Source organism: Hylobates moloch, unplaced genomic scaffold (genome assembly GCF_009828535.3).
Source record: "Hylobates moloch isolate HMO894 unplaced genomic scaffold, HMol_V3 SCAFFOLD_8, whole genome shotgun sequence".
NCBI classification, from domain to species: Eukaryota; Metazoa; Chordata; class Mammalia; order Primates; family Hylobatidae; genus Hylobates; species Hylobates moloch.
This window is the reverse complement of record NW_026652283.1, coordinates 87,205,715-87,223,766: the sequence shown is the minus strand read 5'-3', so window position 1 is coordinate 87,223,766 and position 18,052 is coordinate 87,205,715. Positions and strand designations below refer to the sequence as shown.

General features: G+C 44.1%; 1 protein-coding gene across 3 annotated transcripts in view; it reads left to right on the top strand.

The window, feature by feature from the left end:
• Positions 1-18,052, top strand: part of TRAK1 (trafficking kinesin protein 1) — a 216,499-nt gene that overhangs the window by 34,689 nt on the left and 163,758 nt on the right. Inside the window, exon 1 of one of the 3 annotated variants that reach the window (XM_058443544.1) lies at positions 10,246-10,458. The exons of the other annotated variants lie outside the window; for them this stretch is intronic. The gene's annotated coding sequence lies outside the window, so the exon portion shown is untranslated. Of the gene's footprint in view, positions 1-10,245; positions 10,459-18,052 lie in introns of those variants that run through there. 3 annotated transcript variants of the gene reach the window in all.

The following is an 18,052-nucleotide window of genomic DNA, read 5'->3' as shown; positions in this document are numbered from 1 at the left end:
CAGGTACACGCCCCTGTGCTCGGGTGATTTTTTTTTTTTTTTTTTTTAACTTTTTGTAGAGATGGGGTCTTGCTTTGTTTCCCAGGCTGGTCTTGAACTCCTGACTTTAAGCCACATTCCTGCCTTAGCCTCCCAGTGTTGGGATTACAGGCATAAGCCACCATATCTGGCCATAAAAGCTGATCTTTTAGCAGATCTGAAAGGTAGAAAAATGGACTTATTTAAGATTTACTTTTTCTTTTTTTTTTTTTTTTTTTTTCTGTCGCCCAGGCTGGAGTGCAGTGGCGTGATCTCGGCTCACTGCAGGCTCCGCCCCCCGGGGTTCACGCCATTCTCCTGCCTCAGCCTCCTGAGTAGCTGGGACTACAGGCGCCCGCCACCTCGCCCGGCTAATTTTTTGTATTTTTTAGTAGAGATGGGGTTTCACTGTGTTAGCCAGGATGGTCTCGATCTCCTGACCTCGTGATCCGCCCGCCTTGGCCTCCCAAAGTGCTGGGATTACAGGCGTGAGCCACGGCGCCCAGCCAAGATTTACTTTTTCTAATTTCTGTCCCACACTTCTAGGTTTGGCATTAATTAGGTAAAGTCAGGACAAAAGAAGGAAGATGGAAACTCTGGCACCCGTAGATGTGAAAAATTAGCCCATAGATACCTATAGTTAACTTTAATGTAAAATAATGACTGTTTTTGTGTTCTAACCAATTTTAAAGGTTCCAATTATTTAGGAAAGAGATGAAAGTAAGAAACCATCCCAAATTATACTAAGAAATACTTAGTGTTGGTAACAGGGAACATCTTGCCAGAGAAACTTCTGTGTGTGTTATGTCTGCCTGACTTTATTTTTAAATAATTCATTTTCATCAAGGCAATCATATGCACGTAGCTTTTTTTTTTTTTGACCTTGTGATCCCCTGCGCCTCCCAAAGTGTGGGTAGAGGTTGAGCGCCGCCCGCCTTTTTTAAAGACCTCCTTTTTGTTTTTTGTTTTTTTTTTTTTTGGTAAAATCACATACAGATACAGAAAGCCACACAAAACAGTAATAGGTTGGTGAATTATAAGATAAATCCTTCTATAATAAGCATCCAGGTCAGAAAACAGAACTTTACCAGCTTCCTTAGCAACCCCTCTCTTCCCCACTCCAAGAGTAACTGCCATCTTTTTATCATAATCTCTAGGTAACATAAAATTTTGCCTGTTCTGAAGAGCTTGATATGTATGTTGTCTTTTTCAATCTGCAGATCCCCCTCCAGGCCTTTCTTTTCCTTACATTTTATCTACTGAGAGATAGGCCGTTGGACCTGTAGAGTTTACCACGGGTCTGAAATAACTTTACTTTTGTGCATACTCACAGTGCCCAAAAGTAAAGTTTTGGGATTACAGTCATGAGCCACCACAGTGCCCAAGAGTAATGTCAGCATGGCTCTCAGTTCAGTGTTTTTCCTGCTAATTCCATGTATGTGGTTTAAAAAAAGGCAAATAACTACTCAAAGGTCAATGAAAACCACTGTGGATTCCGTTCTGTGTTCCACCTGCTCTACTCTTAGTCTTGTTCCCGAAAAGTCACTGTTTCTAACATGTAGCTTTTTCTTTTTCTTCAGTTACAGTTCTTTTTTTCCTCTACAGTTCTTTTTTTTTTTTTTTTGAGACAAGGTCTTTCTCTGTCACCTAGGCTGGAGTGCAGTGGTGTGATCTCATCTCACTGCAACCTCCACCCCGGGCTCAAGGGATCCTTCCATCTCAGCTTCCTGAGTAGCTGGGACCGCAGGCACACACCAGCATACCTCACAACAATTTTTGTACTTTTAGTAGAGATGGGGCTTCCCCATGTTGCCCAAGCTGGTCTTGAGCTCATGAGCTCAAAGCAAACCACTTGCCTCAGCCTTCCAAAGTGCTGGGATTACAGACGTGAGCCACTGTGCCTGGCCTGCCTCTGTAGTTCTAAATAATATCCTTGTACATGGGACATTATTATTTTTATGTTTTGAGACAGGTTGTCACTCTGTTCCCCACTCTGTTGAGCTCACTGCAGTCTCAACCTCGTGGCCTCAAGCAATCCTTCTGCATCACCCTTTTGAATAGCTGGGATTACAGGTGCCCACCATCATGCCCAGGTATTTTTTGGGGTTTTTAGTAGAAATGGAGTTTCACCATGTTGCCCAGGCTGGTCTTGAACTCCTGGACTCAAATGATCCACTCACCTTGGCCTCGCAGGCATGAGCCACCGCACCCAGCAGGGATGTTATTTTTATTCTGCTCTCATGCTTGACTGCTAGTTGGAATGGATGTGGAATTCTAGGTTGAAATAATTTTCCCTCATAGTTCTTTTAACCTCCTGTTGTTGAGAAGTCTTTTACCATCTTGGTTCCTCTTTCTTTTTTATGTCATTCATTTTTTTTTCTCTGAAAGCTTTTAGAAATATCTAAATTTTGGGATGCTGGGTGGGACTTTTAAAATTCATTATGCCAGGCTCTCAGTGGGCCCTTTCCATCTATTTAAAAAAATTATTTATTTATTTACTTACTTTTTCCATCACCCATTTCTTAGTATGAACCTTTCCATCTAGAAGTTTATATTCTTTATTTCTAGGAAGGTTTCTTGTATCATTTCTTTGATAATTTCCTCCTCTCATTGTCCCTGTTTTCTCCTCCTGGAGCTCCTCTGGAATTGATCCTCTGTTTTTCTTCATTCTCTATTCTTAATTCTCATTCTTTTATTTTCTTGGTATTTCCTCAGCTTTATCCTTAGTCCTTTTATTTTTCTTATTTCTACTATTTAATTTTCAAAAGCTTTCTCTGTAGCTTTCAAAAGCCCCTCCTAACTTTTTTGGAATGAGTGTCCTAGTCTTATTTTCTGGATACAGTGCCTTCTCTCTCTGAAGGCATTAATGATGATTTTTGGAAGTTTTCTTCTGTTGTATGCATTGTCTCTGTTTCCTGGCTTCTTTTTCTGTTTGCTTTGATGTCTGTCTGCAAGTTGGAGGCTTTCCTCAGGTGTCTAGTGGTCTTTGGTTGTGTCCTCATTTGAGGGAGCTGGCTGGAGCTCTGTGTGCAGAGCAGGGCTTGTTGACAGTAGGGCTGTGTTATGAATGATAAGACACTTGGCCTTTTTCACCGGGGACTGTTTGGGTATTGGTAGTTTTTTCCCTTGGACTGGTTGGTTTGCCCAGAGGGGAGCCCTCCAGTCCCCTGCCTGGCTGATGATGCTTTGTCAGTCGAGTTGGGGAAGGGAACTGAGGGTGGGGTGGGTGGTGTGAGAGTTGGGGGTCTCACACTGCTAAGTATAGATTTACAATCCATTCTCAATCCTACCTTCATTCGTGTGTGGTGTTCCAGAGCCTAGGCTTCTGTGTTCACCTCTGATCAGTTTCTGCTGCAGTGGAGAAGGGACCATTGCCCGGGCGTTCAGGAAGGCGAGGACCTGCAGGAGCTGGAGAGGTATCAGTGCTCATTTATATGAACCTTGGGTCAATCCTCCTGTTTTTAGCTATAAGCCTGATTCTCCCTCACTACCCTCCAAAGCCCAGTTTCTACAAGCCCTGAACCCCCTTAGAGTTCATTGCTTTTCCTTGGGACCCCTGCAGGTAATCTTGGCCTTATCCCACTAAGGCAGTTAGGCTTTGTCTAGCTGTTTTTTCATCTTCCAAAAATCTGTCAAAATTTTTCATCCTCTTTTCCGTTTTCTTTGTCCTTGTGGGTTTATTAAATCTTTTTTTTTTTAATTTTTATTTTTTTTGAGATGGAGTCTCGCTCTATCGCCCAGGTTGGAGTACAGTAGTGCTATCTTGGCTCACTGCAACCTCCGCTTCCTGGGTTCAAGCAATTCTCCTGCCTCAGCCTTCTGAGTAGCTGGGATTACAGGCATGTGCCACCGCACCCGGCTAATTTTTGTATTTTTAGTAGAGAAGGGGTTTCACCATGTTGGTCAGGCTGGTCATTATTATATCTTTTAAAAACTTCCTTTATGGTCACTTTGGTAGGAATTAAGGAAATAAAGTTGGAGACCCTCTGGTTGACTTTCTTATTTTGAAGGAGAATTTTTATTTTTATGTGCAGAAGAGCTCACATTATACATTTAATTCTTAAAAATTTTAAATTTTATTATTTTTTGTAGCAGTTGGGTCTCGCCATGTTTCCCAGGCTGGTCTTGAACTCCTGGGCACAAGCAATCTACCTGCCTTGGCCTCCCGAAATGCAGGGATTACAGGCTTGAGCCGCTGTGCCTGGCATTCATTTAATTTTTAATCCAGTTTCATGGCAACTTGTTTGGCCTTTGTCTTTTCCAGGTGGGCTGGTCTGTGCAAGCCTTGGGTTTGTGGCCCAGGGCATTGCCTCCCCAGCAGTGCAGATCTTATCATATCTGTCATTGTTGTAGATCCTGATAGCTTTCACCATTCTAGCCAGAGAGAGCTCTTAGTTGTCTGAATTAACCAGTGAAGGTGAGGGTGGTGCAGATTTTTCTGTGGGATTTCCTTTGATAATTCAGTAGGGAGCCTCCATTCTATGCCCAAGAGAGGGAGGAAGACAGCCAACCCAGTGGATCCATGCCTTCTCATTTTCCACCAAGATGGGGATGGTATTAACCCTGTTAGAAGGTCAGATGCTCTTAGCAGGGACTTCCCCTTTATCTGCAGCTTTCTCTAAATCCTGGGCCAACATCTGCAGCTTATTTTCTTGCTTTGGCTATCCTTTCTCCATATGGACCAGCTTGAGCAGCTGAGTGGCTATTCGACGGCCCACGACCTGAGTGAACTGGCCTTCAAAGGCTCAGAGGAGATGGCTAGCCCTTTGCTACTTTCACTTGAATGAGCCATTATGAGAAAGAGGGGATGGAGAATTCTGAGTGATCTGGGAGACTGAGAGACCTTTATCTTTTAAGACATGAAAGACAATGGAGGTCTGGCTGCTTCACCGCCAGTTCCCAGAATGCAGTCCTGGTGGCTATCCAGATGTGTGTGGCTGAGATTTTTTTCCTTCTTAAACTTATTTCCCTTTGAGCCCTATCTTTACTACCCAGTGACGTGACTCATTTGGAAGCCACCCTGTGCCCTTGTGATATGACAGCTTAGCATGTGACCAACTTTTGAATGATTAAATCTGCAGACTCCATCAGAAGCAAGGAGTAATCTGTGAAGTCCAAACTCACAAAGTAGTTAAAGATGATTATAAATTAAAGAAGTGCCACCTGGGCGGGTCTCTAAGGGACATGGCATCAGCCCTGTGCTGAACAGTCCATTGTGTCATATCTTAGGGATTATGTGGCTTGACATTACTTGCTCTTTCAGCAGTAGCCCTCAGTATAGTCCCCAACCAGTACCATCAGCGTCACCGGGAGCTTGTCAGAAATGCAAAATCTTGGGTCTTCAGACCTCAGAAACTCAGGCATGGGGGGCCCAGCAATCTGTGTTGTAACAAGCCCTTCAGGAGGTTCTGATGCTCTTTACTGGTTTAAATGATCTTGTAGACTGGTGCAAAAGTCAGTCCTTCTGGGTTTGGGGGTTGCTCCCACATAGCCTGGAAGGAGGGAACAGTAGTCTCATCTGAGGCTTCCTCAGGGAAATAACCCTCCAGCTTAAGGCCCCTTATGCTCTTGTTGAGCGGATTCAGCCTCTTATTTAGGAAAGTAGCCAATTGGAGCAAAAAGCATGATTCAGTCTTGAGGAAAAAAATAACTTGGGTTACTCTGCGTCATGTGAAGAAGTAACGGGGTCTGCGTGTGGATGCCAGTGATAACAGTTGGCGTACTGGAGATTTCCTTCTAATCTTTATTCTGTGTGCATGCAGGATGTGCATTTAACCTAGTTGGGATCCCATTGTATGCATTGTTCTGTATTGCCCCCTCCCACATTATGAAAGAGTCCGTGACACCACAGTGTTAAGGACTGAGTGGTAAGGGCCCCAGGATGTCAGTGGCTATCGGAGGTCCCCAACTCTGAGAGAATTGGTGGCTGAATGCATAGGCCCTGAAGAAGTCATTTTCCCAAGGCATTTGGAGTTGCTGGTGCTACTGGCACATTTTGGACCTCTGTTAAGGGGAAAGACAGGGGGAGCTGACTGACTGGGCTACTCCATTGCCATTTAGATTTCCTGACTCTGCAAGCTGGCTGACTGTTGCTTTTTCATGTGCTGCCTGGACTAAAGCTGTCTGATTCTTTCCTTCTGAACAATGGCTGTTTTTATGAGATCTTGCTTCTCCCAGGCAGTGGCCCACACAGTGAAGTCTTTTCTTTCCCGTTTGTGTAAGCTAGTGGACCTTATGGACTCTGTCTGGCTGACTTTTCTCTAATGTTTACAGTTCGTGTAGTGTGATAGCCGAGCTCATTTTCCGTGTGAAGAAAAAGAAAAGGTGGATGATGGACTGCCTCCCCCTCCCTGCCTCCAGAAAAAAAGGCACTCAGTGAGAGAGAAAAGACTGCAGTCCCATTCAGAGTTGGGGGGGCCAGGGGATGGCAGAGGGGGAGGGTAAAAGAGGACCCTTAGGGCAAGTGACTATTCTGGGGATGGGGTGGGGAGTTACCCTTCTTGGGGGAGCTGGGGATACTTTGTGTAGGGCCCCATTCCATGGTATGGGCTTCTTTCCTCCTGGACACTGGTGTAGGCTGGAGAAATCTGTATTACGGAAGCCACTGCCTCCTCACCCTGCCCCCAGGATCTAGGCCCAGAGGACCTGGCAAAAGCTGGGTTGGCACCCACACCCAGGGCCTGCCCGAGCCAAGTCCACACTGCCCCTGCCTGACCTGGGCTGGTCAAGTAGAGTAGGCCTGAACTGCCCGGGTGAAGGAGTATCCCAAGTCCATCATACTGCCTTTCCCCTCCCTCACCAAGGGAAAATGAAACCCCATGTGCCGAGGGCCACCTTTGCTTTTTCTATTACCTTTAACGGATTGACTGCTCATCCCACACAATTGGGACCAAAATCTCTGGCCCTGCCATCAGTCTCCCCTACTCTGATGCTTGCCTAAGCTGTGACAAAAGATACTTGAATGCACAAAGGTCTCTTTTGAGTTTAATTGGAATTTCTCTAAACACTCTAACTCTCCCTCAATCTTCCCTGTTCCCTAAGACCAACATCATGGAGTCAATAGATTTAGTGAGCACCTGCTAATTACCACTGGGGTGTTGAGGATTCAGGATAGACAGCGACCTGTCCTTATAAAGCAAGCTAACATTTGAGTATGTGTGCATACTCAATGAAAAATGAATTTCATTATTTACCTGAATAACAAAATATTCAGGGCTCCTTATGTGCTAAGTACTGTGCTAAGCACTTTGTCAACATAATCAATAAATACTTGTGAAGTGAATGACCTCCTTCAGCACCCCCTTTGGCTGGAGAGTCAGGCCTGGCTGGTTTCATGGTCCACCCTGCTGTCCTTCCTCATCTGGTGCCCCAGTCTGGTAGGCAGAGGCAAGGAGAGGCAGGTACAGGGTGCACCTTGAGAGCCTTGCAAGCCAGAATCAGGAGCTTGGGTTTTATTTTAGCAATGATGGGAAGCTGTAGGTGAGTTTAAGCAGGAGAATCATAAATAACTCACCCCAGGTCACCTCACCAGCAAATCAGTTATATAGCCAGACCAAGAACCAAGAACTTCACATTTCTACCTGGTGCCTGGAAGAAGAAGCATTCATTCCATTGGAAGACTCAGTTGTTTTCTTTTTTTTTTTTTTTTTTTTTTTTTTGAGACAGGGTCTCGCTCTGTCACCCAGGCTGGAGTTCAGTGGCTTGATCTCGGCGCACTGCAAGCTCCGCCTCCCGGGTTCACGCCATTCTCCTGCCTCAGCCTCCCGAGTAGCTGGGTCTACAGGCGCCTGCCACCACACCTGGCTAATTTTTTGTATTTTTAGTAGAGACGGAGTTTCACCATGTTAGCCAGGATGGTCTTGATCTCCTAACCTCGTGATCCGCCTGCCTCGGCCTCCCAAAGTGCTAGGATTATAGGCATGAGCCACCGCGCCCGGCTGACTCAGTTGTTTTCTATAAAAACAGCCTTCTCCTCTTTTCCACCATCATACTTGTTCCCAGCATGGTAGAAATATTTTTGAAGTTATTTTATATATGGTATGGTGAAAAGTGGAAATAACTTTTTTATTCCCTGAAGCAAATATAACTAAGTCAGCGAAAGTTGAATCATTTCCATTTTACAAACTAACCATTGCTATGATTATCTCTGAACTTTTGTTAATAATACATCAGCTGTGTATGCCCAAAGCTGTAGACTTAAATTTTTTTTTTTAATTTTTAAAATGATCTACAGCAAACTAGAAAATTTTTTTTTTTTTTTTTAGACAGAGTCTCACTCCATCACCTAGGCTGGAATACAGTGGTGCGATCTTGGCTTACTGCAATCTCTGTCTCCCAGGTTCAGGAAATTCTCCTGTCTCAGCCTCCATAGTAGCTGGATTTACAGGCATGTGCCATCACACCCAGCTAATTTTTGTATTTTTAGTAGAGACAGGGTTTCTCCATGTTGGCCAGCCTGGCCTCAAACTCCTGACCTCAAGTGGTCTGTCCTCCTTGGCCTCCCAAAGTGCTGGGATTACAAGAGTGAGCCACTGCACCCAGCCTGAATTTTAACACATGTATAGAGTCATGTAACCACCCCAAGGATACAAAATAGTTCTAACACCCCAAAGAAACTGCCCGTAAATATCATTTTTTTCATGTGCTTGTTGACTTTTGAAATTATTATTGAAATAATTCTTGGCTAACAGATGTTGAAAATATTTCAACATAAGCAGAAATATTTTCTTTTATATAATTGATTTTAAAATTATATTGAGCAATGTTATTAGCTGATTATTAAAGAGATTATTTTACCCTGGAGAATTATTAGAAATTTTGAAATTAAAAAGTCTTTTGTTTACCCAGAAATCTAGAAAACAGGTTAAAATTTCCGCTTTTTAATATTGTCCCAAGTGCAACATAAAAGTATGCATTTTTCATATCTTAACCTTTAAATGTATGCCATGTTAGGATACAATATTGAGTGCTTGTATATTTTTGAATTCACAGTCCTTACTTTTTTCTGGCCCTGATTGTAATAATAGGCTATTCTACATCCTTCTTAATACCTTTTAGCTCAAAATTTCTATTTCCAATATTAGGATTTTGAAAATAAAAATCTTGTGTGAGAGACAAAGTAAAGTACCAAAATTGCCTCAGTTAGAGGAGCCAGTTTTCTGTGGATTTGAACCAACCTGTAACCTGAGCCGTGCACAGCTGCCATGAATAGAACAGGGGCCTGGTGAAGGGCACCTTCTGCCACTTTGGCCGATTCAGATCCAGCAACCTCCTGGCTGGCAGTGATCATGAAGGTGGGAACTAGGACACTGGTGCATTTTAAGGTGCAGTAATTAAAGGCACTCTAAATTATTCTTTGCTGTTTAGACCACCTGGGCTGTCCAGTGCTACTTTGGATACCAAGGAAAATGGAATATTCTTATGTAAATATAGATGGACCATGAGCTCCTGGAGGGCTGGAATCCAGTTTTGTGCAATTGTTTTCTCCACAAAGACTGACAGTAGGTTCACGGTGCTGCTTCTTGAATGAATGAAGGAAGAAGGGAAGGAATGAACGGTGAATGATGGGAGTAACAGAAATTGATTGCCAATTCACATCCATCTCTGCCACACTTTCTTCTTTCCTAATAGAATCCAGATTTCGTTCCATTCTTAAGCCTCCTTTGCAGCATGCTGGAGTAGGGGTTGAGGAGGCGTCCAGTGGGTATTGATTGGTCCAGGCCAATCACAGTGGCCCCATTCCCTCTACTGTAGTTTTGACTGGGCTGATTGGGATCAGAACAAGTCGGCTGCAGTTTCCTGGGGAGGTTTTGTCATGTTTTCCCGTGATGCTGTATCTGCTGCTCTCATCTTGTGATCTGAGGAGAACCTGCCGGAAGGCGAGCACTGACCTGCTGTGTGTGGCCAAGCAGAAAGGGAGCAGACTAACTTAGGTTCTGGGGTTGGCTCCATCTCATTTGCATCTTGGGCATGCCACATGTCTCTCCTCCATCAAGTGTCCTGTAACCTGGAGAACTCACCCTGGTTCATCTGACATGTGGCCCACACCATGTTAATCAGTTTGTGCTTTTATTCTTAAGTATTTGAAGAAAACCAGAAAATACAACCAACTGAAAGGCGTTTTCATTTTAAATGCCTGTAAACCTGAACATGTCATTCAGTGAGCTTCCTTGTAAAGCTGAACTCAAATATCATTTCCTCCTTTACTGCTACCCAGGTTTGCCCTTCGCCCCTTGGTTGCGTTATTTTTGCCACCTTTGAGCTCTTCTGGTTTGGCTGCTGCTTCTCCTACTGCTCTGCCACAGTGGGCATTTCATTGGAAAGTCAGACCTGCGGCCAGCTTCTGGGTAAAATACTCCTTGGAACCTCCTCATCTTTAAAATATAGATAATACTCATGTACCCTGGCAGTTGTGAAGATTGACGAAGATAAGGTTTGTTTGTAAGTATGCTTTTGCCCTTAAATTTCATTTTATCATGTTCATCTTTATTATGATAACTGAGGACTGGAGGGAACCTTTATTTATTTAATTTAATTTAATTTAATTTATTTACTTTTTGAGACAGAGTCTCGCTCTTGTTGCCCAGGCTGGAGTGCAGTGGTGTGATCTCAGCTCACTGCAACCTCTGCCTCCCGGGTTCAAGCGATTCTTCTGCCTCAGCCTCCCCAGTAGCTGGGATTACAGCCGCCCACCACAACACCCAGCTTATTTTTTAATGTATTTTTGGTAGAGACGAGGTTTCACCATGTTGGCTGGTCTGGTCTCGAACACCTGACCTCGGATGATCCGCCTGCCTCGGCCTCCCAAAGTGCTGGGATTACAGGCATGAGCCACCATGCCCGGCCTGCAGGGAACCTTTAAAGTCAACCTGTCCTACCTCCTGGCTGATGCAGGGATCTCCCTTTAATGTCCACTGTGGGCCTTGCCCATTGTTCGGTGGCCCATTTGAATTGTTGCACTGAGCTCCCACCCCCACACACAACAGATCGTAAGATACGCCGTTGCTTTATGTACCTCTAAGAAAGCAAAAAATGCTACAAAGTAAGCATAGTAAAGGACAATTGGCTATAAGATAAAATTCAATTTTAGAGATATTAAAATGTGAAAAAATGTGTATCTTAAGAGATTTACTCTTTACCATCTGCTCTGTGTTGCAATTGTTTTTAAGATAAAGTGCTAATTTACTGAATTTAAAATACATCCAGGTATGTATGCATGCGTGTATATATGTGTATGTGTATGTATACACACATATGTACGTACGTATGATATAAGTAGGCTTTGGACTTCAGGGAACTTTTTTTTTTTCCTTTTGAGACAGGGTCTTGTTCTATTGCCCAGGCTGGAGTGCAGTGGTGCGATCATGGCTTGCCATAGCCTCAACCTCCCAGGCTTAAGTGAATCTCCCCCTCAGCTTCCTGAGTAGCTGGGACTATAGGCATGCACCACTACGTCTGGCTAATTTTAAAAAATTTTTATTAGAGACGAGGCCTCTTTGTGTTGCCCAGACTGGGACTTCAGGGCCCTGTCAAGTGTGCTTCTGTGTGTATACAGATTTTGAGATTCCCATCCCTGCTCTCCACTCCAGGATAGGACCTGAGTTAACCGTATTTTAGAAAGATAATTACTTGTCTTCATCAGTTATCTTTTTGATAGTCTTTATGAATTCTAATAAAATTTTCAAAACAGTGGCTAAAAGAGAGCTGTGGCCTGTTTCTCCCTGTGCCTATCAGCAGGCCTCGGGGGTTTCTTTCTTCCTTGTGGACACTTCTGTGCATTTTCCTACAAGAATATATGGGATGGGTCATGTATAGTTTTCCTTCATATTTGTTTTCTATTAAAAAAATCATCCGACTCAGAAAGCTTTTTATTTTCTAGAAAAAAATTTAAAAGTGACTGATTTCAGAGTATTTTTATTCTTCTACAGAGAGATAGCTAGCTGTGATGGAGGCTCTTCTAGGCAAGATACAGGGTAACTTAGATTCTTGTTCTGGCTTCACCATTTGCTTGTGGTACTTCAGTTTCTTCCTCTGTGCAGTGGGCATAGTAACGCCTGCTCCTTTGACTTCACAGATCATTGAGGAATGAGTGAGATTATATAAAGTAATATACTTAGTGTGGACAATAATACAATATTTAAAGCATGGAGGACAGTGTTACAGGTACATAGCAATTCTGAAAGTGCTTGTTTGATATTAATCACTTCTTTCTTTCCCCCTGCATAAGAAATGTCTTTTCTTTTTAAAAAACATTCTGTTTTTTTCTCAATGATTCCAGAGAACCAATAAGACTCACAGGGGAAAGCCCATAGAAGGTTTTCAAGAAATCCTGTTAGCAGTGAACAAAACACACAAAAGTTCCATCCACATGGAGCTTACATTCTATTTGGGAGACAGGGGAAATAAACAAATGAGTATATTGTAGTATATCAGAAGGAATAGCTTCTAAGAAGAAAAATAAAGGAAGGGGATGCCGAGGGGTTGAGGTGACAGCTAAGATATGAAAAAAGACAGGGATGGCTACAGCACCACGGTGGGGGGGGGGGGGGGGGGGGGGGTAAGGGCGGGTGGTAAAGGGAGATTCCGGGTCGAGGGAATAGCAAATACCAAGACCCATGGGTTCTAAGGAGCAGGGAGGAGAGACCGGGTAGCTTTGAAACTGTGGGACAGGAGAGTAATGTAATGGTAGAGGAGTGCCTCTTTTCCAGGTGTCGTCCCTTAGCAATCTCACTGGTTTATAGTCTCAGTCTGTCATTGGGAACAAGCCTTAATGTGAATGTTGTTGTATTAATATCACACCTGTTTGTCAGGTCATTTTTGGCTGCTTTTTTTTTTGAGATGGAGTTTCACTCTTGTTGCCCAGGCTGGAGTGCAGTGGCGCGATCTCTACGCACTGCAACCTCTGCCTTCCTGGTTCAAGCCATTCTCCTGCCTCAGCCTCCTGAGTAGCTGGGATTGCAGGTGCCCGCCACCACTCCTGGCTAATTTTTTTGTATTTTTAGTAGAAACAGAGTTTCACCATGTTGGCCAGGCTGGTCTCGAACTCCTGACCTCAGGTGATCCACCCACCTCGGCCTCCCAAAGTGCTGGGATTATAGGCATGAGCCACTGTGCCCGGCCTTTTTTTTTTTTTTTTTTGATGTTGTTTGTTTTGCAGTTTTTTGGGGATCTCATCAGGTTCATTTAGGGCTAAATAAACTGACCCTCCAAGGGACTTAATGACTTATGCTGAAGGACCCTGTGAAAACCTAAATGGTATGCTTCAGGCCTCGAAGCTGACTTAAAAGTGCATTTTTAAAAGCTCTTTGTTATGGTATAATTTTAGATTTATAGAAAGGTTACAAAAAGTCGTGCAGAGTTCCCATACACCCTTGACCCAGCTTCCTCTAATGTTAACATCTTACGTAACCATTGACCTTAAGTTTTCAAGTGATAGGTGTGTGTCTACATCTGTGCATGTGTGCACGCACACACCCACCCACACATGAAACCCCCATGCACACCTCCCCCACGCACCCCCCCCCCCCCCCCACAACCCCCCCCCCCACGCACACCCCCCCATCCACACCCCCCCCCACCCCCACCCCCCCACACACACGCGCACCCACACACACACACAGTGCCAGGGAGGCAGCCCTGTTGTCTGTCAGCCTTTTCATAGCTCATCATATTTACACCTCCTGGATACAGAGTGGACCCTGGCCATGGCAAAAGCAGGCAAGGAGCTACTTTGAAGCTGAAGTTCCAAAGCAGGAGATACAGGGAAAACAATCAGCTGCTACAGAGCTCTGAATATCATGTGAACCCAGTGTCACTTGAACTTTATTTAGTAGAAGATTGGCCTGAGATACTTAATATAGAAATCCCAGCCATCATGTGAGAATTCCATTCCGTGCAAGTACAAATACAAGACAATTTGGGAATGTTCACTTTGGCTTGTGTTATGCCAAGTCATCTCACTGCTTTCCCATCTAATTTATGAATCAGAACACCAACAATATATACCAGTTTACTAACTAATGAATCAGGAGCAACAAGCCCATCCATCTACCCATCTACATGGATTTGAGCTTTATTCAGTAGTACTTTGCCTTGGAAGTGGTCCAGGTTATTTTGGAAACGGATATTCAATTCAAATGATGACAGCCATTGGCACTCACTGTGGGACTCAGGAGGGAAACCACGCCCTTCTAGGCTATTGCTGACACCATCCCTCCAGAATGCAGCTGTCTCCGGTGAAGGCTCTGGGACAGCTGCTTCTGGCTAAGGCTGCCCATTTGGGAGAAGGGGACACTGAAATTGCAAGAGGAGTCATGGCTGAGAGAGATCCTGCTCATATGTGTGGCAGGAATCCTACAGCAGACAAGATTTTGACAATGGACAAGTCACTCACCTTCTAACATGTCCACTTTCCTGTGGATGAAGTGGAATTTTCCAAAAGCACGAGTACAATGCTGCCTGTTACTCTTGTGAAACTCTCAATATCTGGTGAACTACTGGTATTATAAAGGGGTGCCGTATTAGTGGAGGTGCAAACAAAATGCTTCAGTGCTTTTGATTCCTTTGGCTAAGGAGAGATCTTAATTTTGAATATTTTTTTTCCTATTAGGGCCAATTTCAAAAAAAATCAAGTTTGCATCCACATGTTTAATAATTCCAGTTATACTTTTAGCATTAAAAATATGCTTGTCTTGGAGACTATTTTTTAACATTTCAGAATCTACAAAACCAGCTTAAATACAGCATGACTATACTGCTGTGCCTCTGAAAAACTGTATTTGAGTCATGGCACCTCTGAGGCTTCTTCATGTTGGTGGTTTTTATTTTCCTTTTCACTGACCACGCATACTACTTTGTGTGAAATAGGGTTTGTGAAACAGGTTGTGTCAGCGCTATCTGTATGCCTTAAAACAAAGTATTATGCTGTTGAGAAAAAGCAAAACAATGATAGGTCTTTAACAAAGACTATTGAGGCTGCTGCTGCCTAATATAATTCTCATCAGTGAAGTCTTCACTTTGTTGGAAAACAGTGCCTGACACTCCCTTGTGTCCTGCCTGGTGGGACTTCCCTACAGCCCCTTGAGCTGTTTTCCAGGCTCTGCACTGCAGTGAAGGCGTGTTTGTCTTATGAGGGGTTGTGCACTGCACTTTCATCTGTATTACCTCACTCCCCAGAACCACCTTAGGAGATGGATGACATTATCCCGTTTTTGAGATATGGAGGACACACTTCAGAAATTTTAAGAAACTCAAACAAGGTCACACTGGTAGTGAGTAGTAAAGTCAGAATTCCAGGCCTGGTTTTCCAGTACCAAATCCAGTGCTTATTCTCACAGACCACGGGTCAGCAAATTGACTTCTGGGTCAAATTGATCCCACCGCCTGCTGTTATAAATAAAGTTTTATTGGAATACAGCCACACCCATTCATTTCCATATTTTCTGTGACTGCCCTCCTGCTACAACTGCGGAATTGCAATGGAGACTGTATTGCCCTCTAAGCCTGAAGTAGTTATTATTTTCCACTTCGCGGGAAAAGTTTGTCAAGCCCTGCCCTAGGCCATAGCTGAAGGAGCATCCAGGTTTTGTCTTTCAGTACATTCCCCTCTGCCCCCGCCCCCGCCCAACCTGGAATGCCTTTGTGATGGAGTTCTTGCTCTTTTGTAAAGGTGTGGCTGGGTGTGGTGGTTTGTGCCTGTAATCCCAGCACTTTGGGAGGCTGAGGCGGGCAAATCACTTGAGATCAGGAGTTTGAGACCAGCCTGGACAACATGGCAAAACCCTGTCTCTACAAAAATTACAAAAACTAGCCAGGCCTGGTGGGACACGCCTGTAGCCCCATCTACTTGGGAGGCTGAGGTGGGATGATTGCTTGAGCATGGGAGGCAGAGGTTGCAGTGAGCTGAGATTGTGCCACTGCACTCCAGCCTTGGTGACAGAGTGAGACTCTGTCTCCAAAAAAAAAAAAAAAAAAAAGTGGTGGGAGCCACACAGTGAAAAAGAGCATATGTGCCAGGGCAGCCCAGCTGTGCCTTATTGTCTGCTCTCTGGCCCTGTGGTGCTGAAAATTCTTACCATACTCCCATCCAGATGTAGAGTCTGTGACCTTTCCCCTTGAATCTGGGCTGGCCTAGTAACGTATTTTGACCAATAGTTTGCGGTAGAAGTGACACTGTGTAACTTTTTTTTTTTTTTTTTTTTGAGACGGAGTCTTGCTCTGTCGCCCAGGCTGGAGTGCAGTGACGCGATCTCGGCTCACTGCAAGCTCTGCCTCCCGGGTTCACGCCATTCTCCTGCCTCAGCCTCTCTGAGTAGCTGGGACTACAGGCGCCCGCCACCACGCCCGGCTAATTTTTTTTTGTATTTTTGGTAGAGACGGGGTTTCACCGTGGTCTCGATCTCCTGACCTCGTGATCCGCCCGCCTCGGCCTCCCAAAGTGCTGGGATTACAAGCGTGAGCCACCGCGCCTGGCCGACACTGTGTAACTTTTAAAATTGAGTCTAAAGAGATCTGTAATTTCTGTCTCATACTTTGAACACCCCTTCTTGGGATCCAGCCAGCGCATGAGAAGCCCTGGTGGCCATGTGGAAATTATATCCACGTGAGAGAGAGGCCCAGTCATCCCTTTCAGAGCACTAGAGATGGGAGGGAACCCATTTTACATGCCCAGCCCTTATTACTATCTGACCTGAGGGAGATCACAAATGCCTTCTGTATTGGGTGGTAATGATACATCACAAAAATGCGAATGTTCGCAGCAGGGCGGGCGCTGTGGCTCACGCCTGTAATCCCAGCACATTTCAAGCCTAGGTGGGTGGATCCCTTGAGCCCAGGGGTTTGAGACCAGCCTGGGCAACACAGCAAGACCCTGTCTCTACCAAAAATACAAAAGTTAGCCAGTCTTATAACCTGGTTTCAAATGAATAAATAAATAGAGGGATACAAATTAAAAAAAAAAACTTTTAAAAAGAATTCTCTTACAGTCTGATGTCAATGTTGGAAGATTAAGAAATAAAATAAATTTTTGAACTTGCTGTCTGAGTTACCCAAATGTAATTTCTAAGAACTCTAAAATATTATCACCTAGAATATAGGAAGCTACCATGTGATCCTAGACTAATAGCATAGAATGAATGTTGCTTCATTATGAACTTATTATGGAAATACAAGTACATAATAAACACTTTAAGCAGATTATAGAATGTTTCCTAAAATACTGAAGTTAAAATATTTGTGCTAGACTTCCTGAAATGAAAAGCTTTTCTCTTAATGATTTATGAATTAATTTTACCATGGAATAGTAAGGGTATATTTTTAGTGGGTTAAGTAGCTATACTTAAAAAAAAAAAAAAAATACAGGCCAGGCATGGTGGCTCACACCTGTAATCCCAGCACTTCGGGAGGCCAAGGCGGGCAGATCACGAGGTCAGGAGATCGAGACCATCCTGGCTGACACAGTGAAACCCCGTCTCTACTAAAAATAACAAAAAATTAGCCGGGCATGGTGGCAGGCGCCTGTAGTCCTAGCTACCCGGGAGGTTGAGGCAGGAGAATGGCCGGAGGCTGAGGCAAGAGAATGGTGTGAACCCGGGAGGCGGAGCTTGCAGTGAGCCGAGATCGCACCGCTGCACTCCAGCCTGGGTGACAGAGCAAGGCTCTGTCTCAAAAAAAAAAAAAAAAAAATTAGCTGGGCGTGGATGCACACACCTGTAACCCCAGCTACTCAGGAGTGTGAGGCACGAGAACTGCTTGAATCTGGAAGGTGGAGGTTGTGGTGAGCCGAGATTGTGCCACTGCACTCCATCCTGGGCCACAGAGTGAGACTCCCATCTCAAATAAATAAATAAAATAAGATAAATAAAAATACAGATTGAGTATCCCTTTGCCAAAATGCTTGGAACCAGAAGTGTTTCAGATTTCAGATTCTTTTGGAATTTAGAATATTTGCATTATACTTGCTGATTTAACATCCCAAGTTTGAAATTCTGAAATCCAAAATACTTCAATGAGTATTTCCTTTCTTTTTTTTTTTTTT